The sequence below is a fragment of the Urocitellus parryii genome, unplaced genomic scaffold (genome assembly GCF_045843805.1).
Source record: "Urocitellus parryii isolate mUroPar1 unplaced genomic scaffold, mUroPar1.hap1 Scaffold_40, whole genome shotgun sequence".
Taxonomy (NCBI): Eukaryota; Metazoa; Chordata; class Mammalia; order Rodentia; family Sciuridae; genus Urocitellus; species Urocitellus parryii.
The window spans coordinates 5,104,560-5,121,285 of NW_027553586.1; the positions used below are offsets into that span (position 1 = coordinate 5,104,560).

General features: G+C 33.8%; 2 pseudogenes; both read right to left on the reverse strand.

Moving 5' to 3' along the window:
* Positions 1-16,726, reverse strand: part of LOC144252326 (activating signal cointegrator 1 complex subunit 3-like) — a 43,281-nt pseudogene that overhangs the window by 18,695 nt on the left and 7,860 nt on the right.
* Positions 9,148-9,859, reverse strand: LOC144252263 (coiled-coil domain-containing protein 71L-like; annotated as a pseudogene).

Sequence of the window (16,726 nt, forward strand, 5' to 3'; positions counted from 1 at the left end):
ATACTCTCTATGTCTGATTATGATTGTTTAAATTTTCCGTAGCTCTGGAAATCCAGGAAGGAGGAAGACATCGCATGATAAGGCATGCAATGTTAATCAAACATATTTTTTTTAAATAAAAGACTAAAAATTAAACATTGTACAATGTCAAATGCACAGTTATTGACAATGTTAAATTAAGATGATCTATTACAGTGATTTTACCTAGATGGTATGTTTATACTACATCAGCTAATTATATAAATACGTTGATATGTATTTGGTTGCTTAAGAAAAAAAAAATTATTAAATTGGCATTAACATATAATGCTAATGTATGTGGAATTAAGTATTTTAATGAAAGAAAGAAACCTAGCAATGATATTGGAAGCATATATTTTAAGTTAAAACATCATCACGTCCACATATTTTGAACTTATGAGATTCTAGATATCACATAAACACATTTGATGAAATAAGACCAGAAAGACCCTCTGCAATAAGTAGATTACTAGATTATACAGTCTCAATATCATTCTATTTTGATAAATTTTTTTGGTTTTGCTATGCCAAGATATCAAAGAGAAATTGAGATGTAGTATAAAAATTATCTCAATGAATAATATGAATAAGGTGTACATTTGACAAAATGAAAGATTATAAAGTCATATTTAGGTGTCCTTTCACTTCTGAAAGGACTGTCAAATAGCATGCTATTTAAAGTAGTCAGAATAACATTTTTATTCTGAAAAGTCAAGCAGTTTGTCTGAAATATACATGGGAAAGAAAATTTGACTCCTAATTTATGTCTGTAAAGTAAATTAAGGACCTCTGAAAATCAATACTCATCAATTATGAATTCTCAAGAAATGAAATTGGTATACTAGTTTCAAGATGTTTTTGAAATAGATTTCAGGGGTACTTGAAAGTATCACTGCAAAGATTTATTCATGAAATTTTGCTTTTTTAATAAATCAAAATAGAAAGGCATTTGTTCATTTTATGAAAACCTAGAGTTTATACATTACAACAATAAAAAATCCTGCTGAATGCTCTTACTATATATCCCTTTTAATAATTTGTTATATATATATATATATATATATATATATATATATATATATATATATACAAACATTCCAAAATCTAAAAAAAAAAAAAATGTGAAATTTGAAACACTTCGGGTTTTAAACATTTTGGATAAAAGATAACCTGTACTAGAATTAAGTTTATGTGAATTGGACTAAATGTAAGAAAAAAGAGATATCTCAAAACTTTCACAGAGAATACAGATTAAATGATAAATGACAATTGCAATGAAAAAGGAAGGCTATATGGAGAAATAATGATTATATGTACAGATGAAAGTCCAGTAACACAGAAATAGTAACTCTCCTCATTACTATGATTATCAGAATTGACTAAGCCTACTTTAATGCTTTTGGAACTTAAATAAACAAAAATTAAAGGTCCACAATTTGACTATCTACATATACATATTTGATTTTGAAAATTTTGAACATACAGTTTAGAAACAATTTTGTCAAGTAAGTTGGACTTTGATTCAGAATAAAACAACTTTATACTTCTCAACATTAATTAAAATAACAATTTGGGGAAGTCAATAATTCACATCAACACATTAATGTTCAATTTGTTACCTGTATGGGGCTGATGCCTGTCTGGTAGAATCAGATGTTCGAAGTTGATAATACAAACAGCCTCTGCTCCTAACCATCTATCAGAAACTGCTCGGATATAGTATTGGGAAGGCAAAATTTCAAAAATAGGGATTGCAAATACCAGTAGTTGAGCTTCTTTACTAATGACCTAATGTGAAATAAAGCCTAAAATAAATAAAGTTCTTAGTAGTCAATTCTTAATAGTATCTATACCAGATGTAATAAAAATAAACTATGTTGTATTTCTAAATAGCTCAGATATTCAGGTACTACAGTAACTTGTAGGTGATTTCCTTCTGAGGATTATTTGACATAACAGAAGTTAAAAATTTATACTAACTTTATATTATTTATATATATGTTATCATTATGACATGTTACCAGTTTGATTCATTATCAGAATTTCCCAAACATGATTCATGCAATTATTTCATGATTTCTATAAGTTCAAGTACCATATTATTATTTACTTAATATTTTTCTTTAAATCTGATCAGTATCTTAAGTGGAATATCTGAAATCTCTTAAAATATATAGGTTACATGGTTATCAAGAAGATAAATGCATGAAAACAAAATATTGCTATAAAATACTATTGCTATCTAGTCAAGATTTTCAATCAGAAGCTTGCTTTCTCTTTGATAAAAAGAGAAATTACAAATAAAACATGAGTTAAAGATATAGCAACAATTGAGTCTTTACAGATAATTTTACAAGGAATGATCTTTTCAATAAGCAATTTATTATTTTGCAGGAAATTATTTTTACCCCCCTTATTTTATATATTCCACGCCTCTAGAAGCCATGCCTTAAACCATGGTAAAGATTATAAATGAATTTCTTGAACGAGGATCAGACTGAATAATCAATATTGTCACACTGAATCTCTGTGTTCCTTTGAAACAAAACAGGAAAACAGAACATAACAAAACTTTCATGGCACTGTGAAATCAGAGAGATAGTAAAAAACAAAAATTGTTTATATATTTTTTTTATGATAGCTAAATAATAAGGTTATATTCACCTGTTTTTTAAGAGCTAGAAAATACTCTGGATGATAAATATGATCATTTGTAGGATCTTCCACCCAAATCTACCAGGATTCTCCTACTGTCCCATGGACCTAGAAGAAAAATTATCCTAGTACTATGAAAATCATAACTCAAGTAACAGTAATGTTTACATATCAGCACCTATTAGTCTAACAACTTTTTTGATATATAATTTTTAAAACAAAGTTCACTCATTTAAAGTATACAGTTCAATGGTTTTAACATATTTACAAAGTTGTACAACTATGAACATAATCTAATTTTAGAACATTTTTATCACCTCCATGAGAGTACTTATATTCATTAGAAGTATGGACATGGCTATTCTAAACACTTTGTTAAATGGAATGATATAACATATGGTCTTCTGTGACTGGTTTTTTAAACTTACCATACTATTTTTGTAGTTCATCCATGTTTTAAACTGCATCAGTACTTTGCTTCTTTTATTGTCAAATAATATTCTACTGGACACATATATCATATTTTGTTTATATAAGCCAATCTCTCTTTTTTCCTTATATGGTCCAATACTGTTCAGTATTCACTTCTTCCTCAGTGAAAAGGAGATCACTCATGAAAAGGAGATCACATCCCAATCATTTCTCCTCCAAATCTCCTTGCACTATCTCACATGAGTTTTTGGGGGACACCACATTTAAACCATAACACCTGGGATAATTTTGATTCACATAAAGCCAATCAGCTCATGGCATTCTCCTGACAATATCTATAGTAAAGGAGAAGTCCATACAAACACTTGGCATAATTAGACTGGGGGGGGGCATGTATTTGTGGGAAGAGGGCTTACAGTTTATGTTGTGGGCTGAGGAAGTGGGTATGTGTTCCCCTTACTCCATTAACAGTGAAAGAGAAGCAGGAAAACATTTGGGAACAGTGTGAGCAGAGCAAAGAAGTGGAAAGATCTTGGGCCTTGAACAATACTATTAACCTCAAGACTGGACCCTCCTTAGGGCCCATCTGATCTGTGGACCTTTCATTGTACAAAAGGATATGTTACCTTACGTAAATCAGACTGAGGCAAGTTAGGTTTTACATTCTTGAAGCTAATAGCATTATAAGAGAGTTAATTATAAAAACAATCAAGTACTTTCTCCTATTAATTAATAAAACTAAATTAGGATGTATTATGAATAGCAATAGTAGAAAATCATGTGCAAAAATAATGAAACTTCCATTCCTTTAAAAACAATCAAAAATTTCAAATATGAGCTTATACTTTAATATAATTTTATATTTTATATAAAATTTCATATTTATAAAAATATTAACTGTAATTTGGTGTTATCAACTAGTGCTCATATACTGTGAGAAAAATAGGAATTAGGAATACTTTAGGAATTAAAGGTCTGAATGCTTTAATGACAATGTGGAATTAAATTAAAACATAGATGGGTGATTTTAGAACACACTGCTGAACAAAATTCATTTACATTAAAGATGTACAAATGTTAACTAATATAGGAAGTATCCAAATACATTTAACTAGAATTTTATAAGACTACTTGATGTAAGCATTGTTATATACAGTTTCTGATTTACTTGCCTTCCCAGTTAGTTTTTTGAAACTGAAGACTGAGTCCTATTTGCCTTTTGTATGTACAATTTCTAACACAGTAACTAGTCAAAAGATATATCTGAAAAACTATTGATAGAATAAGAGGATACAAAGTAGGTTTTTACATGTATGTTTACCAGTATGTTGGTAAACACATATAAGATATTGAAGATCATCTAAGTATTAAAGCAGGAAAAGGAGGAATAAAAGTAGAAATAGAAACATGATAAGAATCAAGAAAGGACATTCTAGGGAAGAGCTCTGTATAAAATGCTATCTAATCAGAGAAGAAAAATAACTGAAAAATCTGCTGGTTATGGCAACTGGTCAATCAGATATTAGAGATCCTTGAGGAAGTGGTCTCAGCAGAAAAGAAACTGGTGACAAGAAAGAAAATATAGAATACCATCTATACAAGTCTAATGTTTAAGAAAAGGAGAGAACAGTATTTTGAGAGACATCATGATTTAAAAATGAATTTTTGGTAAGCAAAAATGAGAGTCAATAGAGAGGGCAAAAATAAATGGCAAAATTCTCATGGATTTGAAACCACTAAAATAGTGTCCAGTGATGCAATGTTAAGTTCTCTAGGCTCTCTGAGGAAAGATGTAGGGAGGTGTAGTAAAATCTGAGGTACAGACATTTTAGTTTAATATAGATATAGATATTTTCCACTTCTACCTGATCATTCCATATGAAATCAGGGTAGATGCGGACAGTCCGTGTGATAGGCTGAATGGATGCTTCCATCATAACAGAAGGAATCTGATGAACACATTGTTTGACCTTTCGTCCAATATTCACGATGTAAAATGTGACCTGAAAGAAAAATATCACATAGAAGTAATGTGTCCAGACAGTAAAAAAGAAATATAATCTGACTTGTAAGTGGGATTTCATAGTAGGTGATTTTATTGCTTTTTTTATGATTTGCTATGTAGAATAGATGACATTTTTGACCTGGCATTGTTGAGAGCCACAGCCCAGTCAGAATGATGCCTGGCATTTGCCAGAGGGAATGTTTGAAAGGTGATGCCAGAGAACCATTGAGATGATGATTTGAGTTAAGCAATACATAATTGCTGTGGATTGATTGAGTTGTATATTTGACCTTTACTGTCGGGCAATAGGGTGGCTCTTGCTGCCTTGGGCAGCAATTCATAGCTCTGGAAATCAGTATCAAGGTTCCTTTAGGTATTAATAGGGTTCTGAGCCTCGATATTGTGCTTAAACTACTATAAAAGGAACTACTTCTTTTTGAGTTAGTTTAGAACACATACAGAAATATTTAACATTTTATGTACATAGCCACTGGTTTATTCACGGTCTACTTTAGAACTCTAAAATCATGAGAAATGCTTCAGGAATTAAATACAACTTAGTTGAATTAAATACAACTCATCCACCCAGGCCCACTTCTAGAAAACATAAAATAATCAGGTTCTGGAATGCAGACATGTATGGGAATACCAAGGGTAGAGGCTGTTAAAAAACAAATGTGACTAACTTATCTGAGCAATTAGGTGGAAATAGATCATATTTTAAAGCATCAAGTGTGCAGTATGTGTACAGTCAACTTACTTTGTTAATAGTCTGTCTTTCTGCCCTTTTTCCTACTCTATCTTAGAATACAAATGTAATGACTATCTCAGCCTCTCTAAACATCTTTGGAATTATTTTTTCTTTTTTTTTTATTCTCTAAAATTTATTTACAGTTAATAAGTTAAAAAGCAAAGTACAACCAAATTGTAAATCTTAATCATATGCACATTAAACTGTCCAGGGAAACACTTCAGTTCCACTACAAACAATTGCTTTCTAATGCAATTAAGACATAACAGTTTATCAAAAAAATATTTCAACACACCAATAAAGCAAATGTTAGGTATATATAATCATTAAAAATTATCAATTTAAAGAGTGCTATGGCAACCCAACCCTTAAAACAACCAAAAAAAACCTTTTGATTTCAAAATTGCTGGTTGTTAGGAAGGAATGTAAAAAATACCAAAAAAGATTATTTGTTGTGCCAGTCACATTTAGGCACCCAAAATTCAAAAATCAAACAGAAATATATCAAGGTGATAAAATTCCTCCTAGCTTCCTCCTCTACTTGTGTCATATGAGATATAAATGAAGGCAAGAGAACAAACAAATGGGACTTCTTTAAAAAAAACTATACACAAGCTAAGCTACAGACTCACTTCTGAAACAATTAATGGATGCCACCATAAAGGCCACTATGCCAAGTTTCTTTTCACACTCTGCCCAAAGGTAATCATAAAATAATTTCACTTTCCTATTAACATACTAGTCAACTATATCAGATGTTTCTCCACATTTTAGAAGTTGCAACATAGGTTTTGCTAAAGAAAACTTGGCAAAAATATTTCTTACATCTTACTTCACAAACTAGAAACGGCATTATTTAATAGTCCACATGAACCATATTGACTTCAAGATGGGCAATCAGATTCAAACTGAAATCAGATAACCCAAATAAGCCAAAAAAGCATTTACACACATTCAAGTGCACTAAAGTAACAAGGCATAAGAGGAAAAAATGTCAAGAATATCAGTTAAAACAAATGCAAGGTGTCACTGGTTATGTTTCAGTTGTGTGCTGAGAAAAGTTATTCTCAGCTAATTTCAAAATCCTCAGGAAAACTATCTAGATAAGCTACATGTTGAAATTACATTCTCATATGGCCATTGGATTTACTTTAAAATGATTATAAAACTATATACAATAGTGAAATGGTACAATACATTTTTTTTCAGGTGCTAGTTAGGTATAAAAGTTAACAATATATTTGTGGAAAGAAAACTCCTATGTGTATGAAATACAATTGGCAATGGAAGCTAATAACCAAAAAATGTCTCAGCTTCCTATCACATAACTATAATTTAACACTCTCCATCTTCTAAGTAATTATTCACTTTTTTATTTACCCATATTACAGTGTTTGTAAGGATGCATCATCATTGAGTAGTGAATAAAAGACTATGAGGCTTACTGGGAAACTGTCATAAAGTTATATATATATTTATATATATAAAATTTTTTTTTTCAAAACAAGAACACTGAAATGAAAGTCACAACATTTCTACTATGGACTATTAAACTTAAAATAATTATTTCAGAAATCTATGCCATTTGAATTCTAGGAAGACAGGAGTAAAAATCACAACTCTCATTATTCTCCTAATAAGCTGCCAAACAGAGATAAATCTTTGTATTGAGGGTTTCACATGCCAAGTTCCAGCCCAGTATGGATAGTTCCATGGCAGAATACTTGAATTTGAAATAATTGTGGTACAAAAACACTACTTGACCCTTTAGGTATTGCAGTAAAAGCTGGCTGTGGCATCACTGTCTAATAACCAGTAAGTCTTGCTGCCACCATTGACCAAAGGCACTTGGATAATAAAGAATTCCACACTAGGCCATATGGTATACACACTATTACAAAAGTGTAAAATAAGGGTCAGTACTCTGGGTGGCTTGCCTGTTTGATTTATGTGGCCTTCAGCTATCAAACAAAGACTGCAAACGTAACTATGAATGGAAAAAAAGAAAATTCACAGGACAAAAAAGTCAACTAATTGTCATAATGTTTACAAATGTGATGAATACTAGTCTTGGCATTTCTTGTTATCCAACAATAAAAACAAAGGGATCTATTTTGCCCAAAGTAACTTCAACCAGTTACTTGATACCAAGAAATGCCCCCACCCTTCTCTATAGATCCTGTTGAGGTTTCTAATGGGTATTCTGTTTGTCACTTTATTCACAACGTTTACACACATTCATCTCTCCTATGTGACTTCAATATTAAAAATTATTATCTTCTCATTAACATTCTTGGATTTTTATGTTTGACCAGGACATGTTGCCAGATTATCTCCAATTGAATTCCAGTCATTCCTGCAACACCACCAGTTCTTCACGATTCTTTTTCCCCCCAATCACAAGCCATGTGGTTTCAATGCACTTCAATTTTTATTCAATTAAAAAAGAATTCAACAAGTCAACTTTTCATAAACAAAACTTTGTTTGAGTATGCTACCATTTGCTTTAGGAGCTCAGTAAATATAAACATTAAACTTCAATATAAAATCTTTTAGAAACACCTTTAAAACGTTAAGCAATTGGACTTTACATCTCTTTTGTTTGTAATCACTGAGCCCATGAAAATCAAAGCCATATAAATTCTTGCATTACTAACAGTCAAGCTAGAACCTCTCAAAAAAAAAAATCCTTGGTCAAAGCTTTGAAATTCAGTAAAAATTCAGAAACAAGTGGGATTCAGAATACCCTGAGCACAAACTAGTGCAACACCACAAAACATGTTTGATCTTCCATCCAGAAAGAGGGGTGGCAGTCAAAAAGAAAAATGGAGGCGGGGGTTAAAGAGCAAGCAAATTCTGGCTTTTATTACACAAGCACGAAAACAAATTCCTTTGGAAAAGAATGACTTCTTCGGAGGACTGCCAGACCAGTGAGGTAGAGTCCGAAAGGGAGAAAACCAATCTGCCCCTATAGTCCTGGAGACTTGTCAATCTGGGGTTCCGAAGCAAAGGGACCTCCCCTGTTAGTCCTGCAGGCTCCTCCTTCGCAGACGCGGTGCGAGGAGGCGGCAGAGGGTACACCTGTCCCGGAGTTCCAGACGCGGGGACGCATCCCGGGGCTTGGGGCAGGGAGGCCATCCCGGGACTTCCTCGCGCGCGTAACGTGCACTAGGGGACACTCCTGGTGGAGTCTGTAAACACTCCACTGACACTTGTTCATTTCTCCAAGCAGAAACTCCATCTTGGGCCGGGGACCTGCAGGAGGCGCCCTCGGGGCGGCGTCTCAAGCCCGGGGCACCGGGAAGCGGCGGAGCCTCACCACGGGTTCCAGGTCCACTAGCAGGACTTGGCGCGCCTTGCAGTCGCGCTGCCGCCAGGCTGCGCTCGCCCCACACGTCGCCGCCGAAACGGATGGTGGGGAAGGTGGTCAGCGTCGGGGTGGCTGCCCTCCAGATCTCCTCCAGGGTGCGGCCCCCGAAGCAGGGCTCGGGCGCTGAGAGCTTCTCCAGGCAGGACTCCTCAGGGGCCGCCGGCGGCGGCAGCAGCGGTGGCGGTGACGGTGGAGGCGACGGGGGCAGCCGGGGCCGCCTCCTGCCCGCAGCGGCCGCCCGGGCTCCGCGGCGCCTCCTCCTGGCGGCCGCGCGCGGGGCTGGCCGGCGCGTCAGGCCGGGGGCGGTAGGGGGCTCCGGGGGGTCAGGCACCAGGGCTCGGCAGGAGGCGAAGCCGTAGACTTCCTTGCTGAGCAGGATGTGAGGGGAGAACTGGTGCTTGAGGCTGCAGAGGAAGCTCGAGAGCTCCGCATCCGAGCTCATGAACTCCGTGCTGCGGGACATGAACAGCTTGAAGGTATCGCCCAGCGCCTTGGTGCTGTCGACCGAGTACACCACCTTCTCCTCCCGCGCCTCCAGCCCGGCCCCTCCTCCCGCTCTAAAGCCGCGGCCCCTGGCGGCCACGGCCGGGGGCCGGCGCCAGAGCCTCTTCAAGCTGCGCTGCATCGGAGGCCACTCGAGGCCGCCCTCGCTCGCCTGGTCTCGCTGTCGCCGCCGAGCCCGCCCGAGTCTGGCTTGGCTCAGCTGTGGTGGCCGCTGCTGGTGTCTCCAGCCTGGCGCCTCTCTCACTACTTTTCTAGCCTCCCCCCCCATTTTTTTTTTTTTTTTGGTAGCAGGGCTTGAACTCGGGGCACTTGACCTCTGACCTACATACCCAACCCTATTTTGTAATTTTATTTAGATACAGGGTCTCAGTAAGTTGCTCAGTGCCTTGCTTTTGCTGAGGCTGGCTTGGAACCCGCAGTCCTCCTGTCTCAGCCTCCCCAGCCTTGGTATTCCTGGGGTGTGCCAGGTAGCTCAGTTTCCTCTTTAGAATTCTGGCCAGCAGTAACCCTCCTCCTTGCTTGTCTTCAGAATGACTCTTTTCATGTGTAATGTCTATCCTCTGCAGAAGTCAATACTGTCTAATCAAGGCATTATACATTTATTCCATAAATGCTAGGATTTGTGAAAATGTATGTTTAGGAATAACTTTTCAATATTACACAAAAAGCTGGACACTGAGTACTATGTATGTACTGATGACAACTGGGTTTAAAGGCATCTATGTGTGATTAAGCTTGTTTAAACTCTGGAGAATGTAGAGCTTATTGTTCACTTAAACTTTTACTGTAATACTGCTGATATACATACCATATCTTTGAAATTAGTTCCATATTAAGAAACAAAATGAGAATAAATATCACTGAGTGATTCTTATCATTTATGGGTAGGATCTACATTTAAAATACTTAAAAATTTGCTAATATAAACTATTTTAATTGCTAATTTTTTTGGAGCGGGTAGTGGTGGTTGAACCCAGGGCCAGCAGCTAAGCCACTAAGCAATATCCCTAGCCCATTTATTTTCTTTTTTTTTTTTTTTAATTTTGAGACAGGGTCTTGCTAAGTTGCTGAAGCTGACCTGGAACTTTTGATCCTCCTATCTCAGCCTCCAGAACTTCTGGGATTATAAGCATGTGTGCCCACATCCAGCCTTAATTGCTAATTCTGCTAAATAACTTCATAAAATTTGGAGTGATTTTTGCTCTTTTGCATAAATAAAGAGATGTCATATGTAGGTTCAAAATTTATATTGAGTTATATGCATTCATGAATATGTCAAAATTAACAATGTAAACTATAATGTACTAAAAACAAATAAAAAAGAAGAGAGAAAATAAATTTATGTTAAATAATATGAAAATTCACAATACTTTTATATCTGGTAAAATACTTTATTTTCACAGAAAAATTCATTTAAGCACTTTTTCCCCCTTCTTACCTATTTCATCTTTCCTCATATCTTTCAGCTTATCTACAGTAAGATTTTTTTCTTCTAATCTTGTTAGAATGTGTGGTGGTAACACTGCGAGGCTGAGAAAGGATGATTTCATGTTGAAAGCCATTCTCAGCAATTTAGCTAGGCCCTGAGCAATTTAGTAAGACCCTATTTCAAAATAAAAAAAAAAATAGAAAGGGTTAGAGATGTGGTTCAGTGATTTAGGGCCCGTAGTTTCAATCCCTAGTACTAAAATAAATAATTAAAAGAAAAAAGTAAAAAAGGACTGAGGATATATTTCAGTCATAGAGAGCCTCTCAGTTCAATCTGTAGTATTACGAAAAACAAAACAAAACAAAGAAAAGAAAAGAAATGAAAGACAAAGAAGACAAAAAATAACTTACTTTATTTCACATGATGGTTTAAATATATGAAGAATTTTTTTTTTTACCATAGCAGTTTTTAAAAGTTATAAATTAAATGAGCTGTAGATTTAGGGAACAATTTTCTTTCAGTACTCAATATTTAAAATCAGAGACCTATCATACTGGAATACATATATTAGGCCTTATATAAGATAGATTTGTTACTAAGCCAAACAAACCACTTACTTTCACCCCCAGTCCTGATTTACAAGCACAGGTTACATAAAAGATGTACAAATCAATATCTTTAATTCTAAGGAGAAACTGTAGTTCATAGAATTTCTCAAAGTAATGTATTCACAGAACAATAGAATTAATTCCTTGGTCTCTAGAGATAAACAAAGAAGAGAAAATGGGGAGTAAGATTCTTACCTGTGCAACATTTGCAGAATCTGACATAAGGGAGAAACTATCTGGCTCTCCTCGGCTGATGGAAGTTTGAAGTAAGATGTTTATTTTCCTATAACTATTTTCTACACCTCCAGGAGCTGAGAGTTCACAAAAAAATTTTAATAGAGCATCTAACTCCTCTATTTCTTCTTCTCTGACCTAGAAGAGTCAATATTTTTATAGTAATATTTGGTCTGATTTATTTAAAAACACATTGCATGTTTTTAAGGTTGCCTTTTAGTAAAATATTTTACTCTTGTACAGCTAAAACCCAGTAATTTTCCCATAGGTAAATTATATAATATGAAATTATGTTGAGGCAGGTACAATTATATTTTATTGTTCATCACCAATATTAAAGTTGCCATTGACACATAAAAATTTGATATGACACAAAAATTAAGTCATCTGACCTCACCATCCTTCAATTGATGAGGTTTCATTTTTTATTTGACCAGAGTAAAACCTCTGCCCAGACTGATTAGGGAAAACTTGATCATCTTCAAATGCATTCCTTATAGTCATATATTTTTATATGGTATAATGCATTCATAGCTTAAAGTTGTGAAGTACTATTTCAAAGTATTAAAGTTTTCACTGTTAATAACATTAAATTATAAAATGAGTAATACACAACCTATTTAAATTTCTTGACTTGGGATACAAAGCAAAGCATGATGTTAGGTATGCTGTGATATTATTATCTAGAACACTGAGTTTTCTTGTACAATAGAAAACACTGCTGATACTCCAAATATGCCATATGGCTTTTTTATATTGTATCAGGAATAACAATTAATTTCAAACTTTCATAAATAAATAAATGTACATACCTGAATGAAACTTCAAGTAATCTTACCTTGATCTGATCAAATTATTCGGCTTTGGAGACTATCTCAAATATGTCACCTTCTGTTTTGTGAGCATCGAAGAGTTCATTAAAGGTCTACCAAAGTAAGTGTCACATTTAATTAAAATAGAAGATCAAAAGATATTATCAAATTTATGAAAGATTAAAAAACACTCCTAAACATAGTTAAGAAAGCCATTAGAACCAAAAAAAAAAAGATCAGTAAAATCATCTAATGAAATCTATACTAAATGTCTAAAAATGTTCAACATAACATTCTGGTCTTGACCTCAGTATAGGCATATGGAAATCTGCATCACTTACTAATTATAAGCTCACATACATCATATAAAATTCAGAGGGAAATAACTAGACAACATGCAATTCAAAGAGTCTCAAAATATGAATAACGAGAATACACAGAAAAATCAGTTAAAGGCCATACAGAAAAGACAAAGGTACTACACGGCTAGAGTTGCTGAAAAAGAACTGCAAAAAAGAAAGTGTTAGGGTGTAGTTTGGCAGCAGTCCACTAGCAAGAGGACAAATGAGAAAGGCTGTCTCATGGAGACAATGAGATGAGAGTAGGTGATATAAGGAGGAAGGACTAGGTCTGGGATTGAGGAACCACCAAATCACAGCTCTGAGATAATATATAAAGAGGTCTTGCAGAAATCTAGTGTCATAAAATAGGTTATTCTGAAAAAATGAGGAAAACCCAGTAAGCACATAAAGGTGTTTTTCTGAAACCTGTTTTATATATAAGCAAATATTAAATCTACAAACCCGAGATTTCATATAAACTGAGTTTTTCTTTTGGATGATTTCTATTCTCCTATTTTAAAAACAACTTTATGTACAAAAGGCAAAAATGAATTTAAGAAAAAACTCAAAACACTATCTATTGAAAAAAGTATAAAAATTCAACTTAACCTATTTCAATCTCTTCATATTTAAGTATTCTCCCAACAGGTTATCATTGTATTGACATGTACTGATATATGTACATGAAAACACATAAAGAAATGTATATGCTTTTTAAAAGTAAAAATATTAAAGTATCACATCATCTTAAACAGGACGTTGTTAAAAAGCAACAAATCCTCTTATAATTGTATGGTCAAAATTGGCCTTAAAAGTTCCTTAAATTAACCATCTAGTACAAACAGGCTGAGTTGGTAATTTTAGTAGTTTCTTAAACTCTTCGTTAGTGTTTCTTACTAATATGCAATTTACTTTTCAACTTTTTATTCAAGGAAATAATTAAGCTATCAAGTCCATCTTAAAATCATTCTGGCACACACTCTGTAAGACTCACCAATAGGCTTCAACTATTTCAGGTGTATGTAGTGTTTAGGATATGTTCATGAAACAGAATGGCAGAAGAGCACCATTGCTATCTAAAGTCATTTTTTTCTTGTCATTACTAAAAGTATATTGCTGAATTCATATAAACTAAATGTATTTGCTCATAAGTTGCTTTTGTTATTTGGCATCATTAATATATTTTGAAGTCTAGAAAGTATTTGACTGTAAAAACAAACATTTTTGCATTTGTTCCTCTTAGAATATTACCTCAATGGTATTGTATTTAATATAATAGTGGCTGGCGTTTCAACCCAAATCCGTTGAGGAAAAATAATCAGTTCTCTCTTCAAAATGAATCATCTGAGCTTTGTCTAGTTTTCGTCCAACTTCAATGACTAACTGTTCTCGATGCTTTCTTAATGTTGGGTCAATCTACAGGAAAGAAATATAAACACTTGATGTTTTAATTAGACTTTTAAAAACTTAATTTTGAACTGGTACTTTGAAGCATAAAATTATATGTATCAATGGTGTAAAGTGATTTTTCAATACAAAAATATATTGTGCAATATTTAAAACAGATTAAATACAACTATCTTTCAAACATTTATCATTTATTTATAGTAAAAACTTGGTACTCATTGATCAGTCTAACATTTATCATTTATTTATGATAAAAACTTAGTACTCATTGATGAGTCTCTCCCCATCCCTCTCTCCAGCCCCTGGTAACTACCATTCTATTTTCCACCTCTGTAACATCAACTTTTTGAGATTCTACACATGAATGCGATCAGGTGGTACCTGTTCTTTTGTACTTAGCTTATTTCACTTAACATAACGACATCTAGTTCCATCCCTGTTACTGCAAAGACAATATATCAGTCTTTTTTATAGCTGAATAATGCACCATTTGTGTATAGGTATTAGATTTTTCTTTATCCATTCATAAGCTGATGAACACTTAGGCTGCTTCCATTTCTTTGCATGGATAGTGCTGCAATGAACACAGGAGTACAGATGTTCTTCAACATACTGATTTCATTTCCTTTGGGTATATACCCAGTATTGAAGCTGCTGATCAGAGATTTTTCAATTATAAATTCTGAAGTACATTCTATACATTTAAGAAACGACTAGAAAATATTTTATTTGATTAAATAAAGAAAGCTTTAAAATTCATTAAAATTATCAATCTACATAGTCTTTTTGGATAATAAAACTATCAATCTGTACAGTCTCTTTAGATACCAATATTATTCTTCCATGGTCTTATAATCTTTAAGGTTATAGACACAGGGAATCGGGTATAAGGAAAAAAAAATATCATCTTCTAATTCCCACACTTAAATAGGCACTTTAAATTACCAAATCATACTTCTATTTTATCAGTCATTTGGAGATATGATGGCAAAAATGCTTTCCCTGTCAAAGGTAAAATAAATGAATGGTTATCCCCTTAAAAATACAATTCTATTGTTTTAGTAATTTTCACAACTGTTGGTGGAAAAATCCATTTTTTCTATAATAATAATAGAAGCAAAGAATAAAATGAACTTGACAGTGAACTTTTATATAGTTTTAAAACTATTATAATTTTTTTCTAAGTATAAATTGATATTCAATACAAAATACTAACAAATATTCTTTTTGCTATGTATATACATGCACAACCATACTGTACAAGTGCACAACCATGCACATCTAAGTCTTGAAGATTAATCTCTTGTTATGAGCAATAATGTAAAATATGACCTTTAATGGGGTGTTGGAGAAGTAGTAAACCTCCTTAGAAATCTAATGAGTTAATACTTCCACCATTTGTTTTAACTTAGATCTTTATGGCAGCTTTAAAATGTTTTAAAAATCAGAAAAATTAGGCAAAAAGAAACCAACCGCAGATAAGTAACATAGCATCAAGAGTATTATCAGCAAATATTTGCTATAAGTGATACTATATATATCAGGTCCAAACTACTTGATTTCTTTTTGTCTATAAGGATTCTATAGATACAAATTTACAGAGCAACAAAATCAAAACATATAAGTTAAAAGAAAAAGTTAAGATATAGAACTGTAAATGCAGTAAAACTATGAATCCTGGGATAAAACAAAATTCCTCTTTCTTAAATACCAGAAAACCATGTTAAAGTTTTCATTATACAGCAAAAAAACTTTTGATATTAACCTAATACTTAAAAATCAATTGATGTGTTTATCTTATTCCATGGGATATTTAACCCATGAAAATACATGTACTTGTTTAATTTTAGTCCTTCAGAAAATTTTCATTGTACCTTTGACTATTCTCACAACGATCATATTTGTGATGAGAACATTTAGAGACACATTATTTAAAAAGTGCAAGGTCTGTTGGGATTGCTGGGTCACAGCAGCACAAATCACAATAGTCAAGTTATGTAACCAGTTCAGGTACCCATTAACATATGAATGAATGGAGAAAATATGGTATATGTAAAAAATGGAGTTTTATTCAGACATAAAGAAGAATGAAATTATGGCATTTGCTGGCAAATGGATGGAACTGGAGAACACCATGCTAAGTGAAATAAGCCAGAC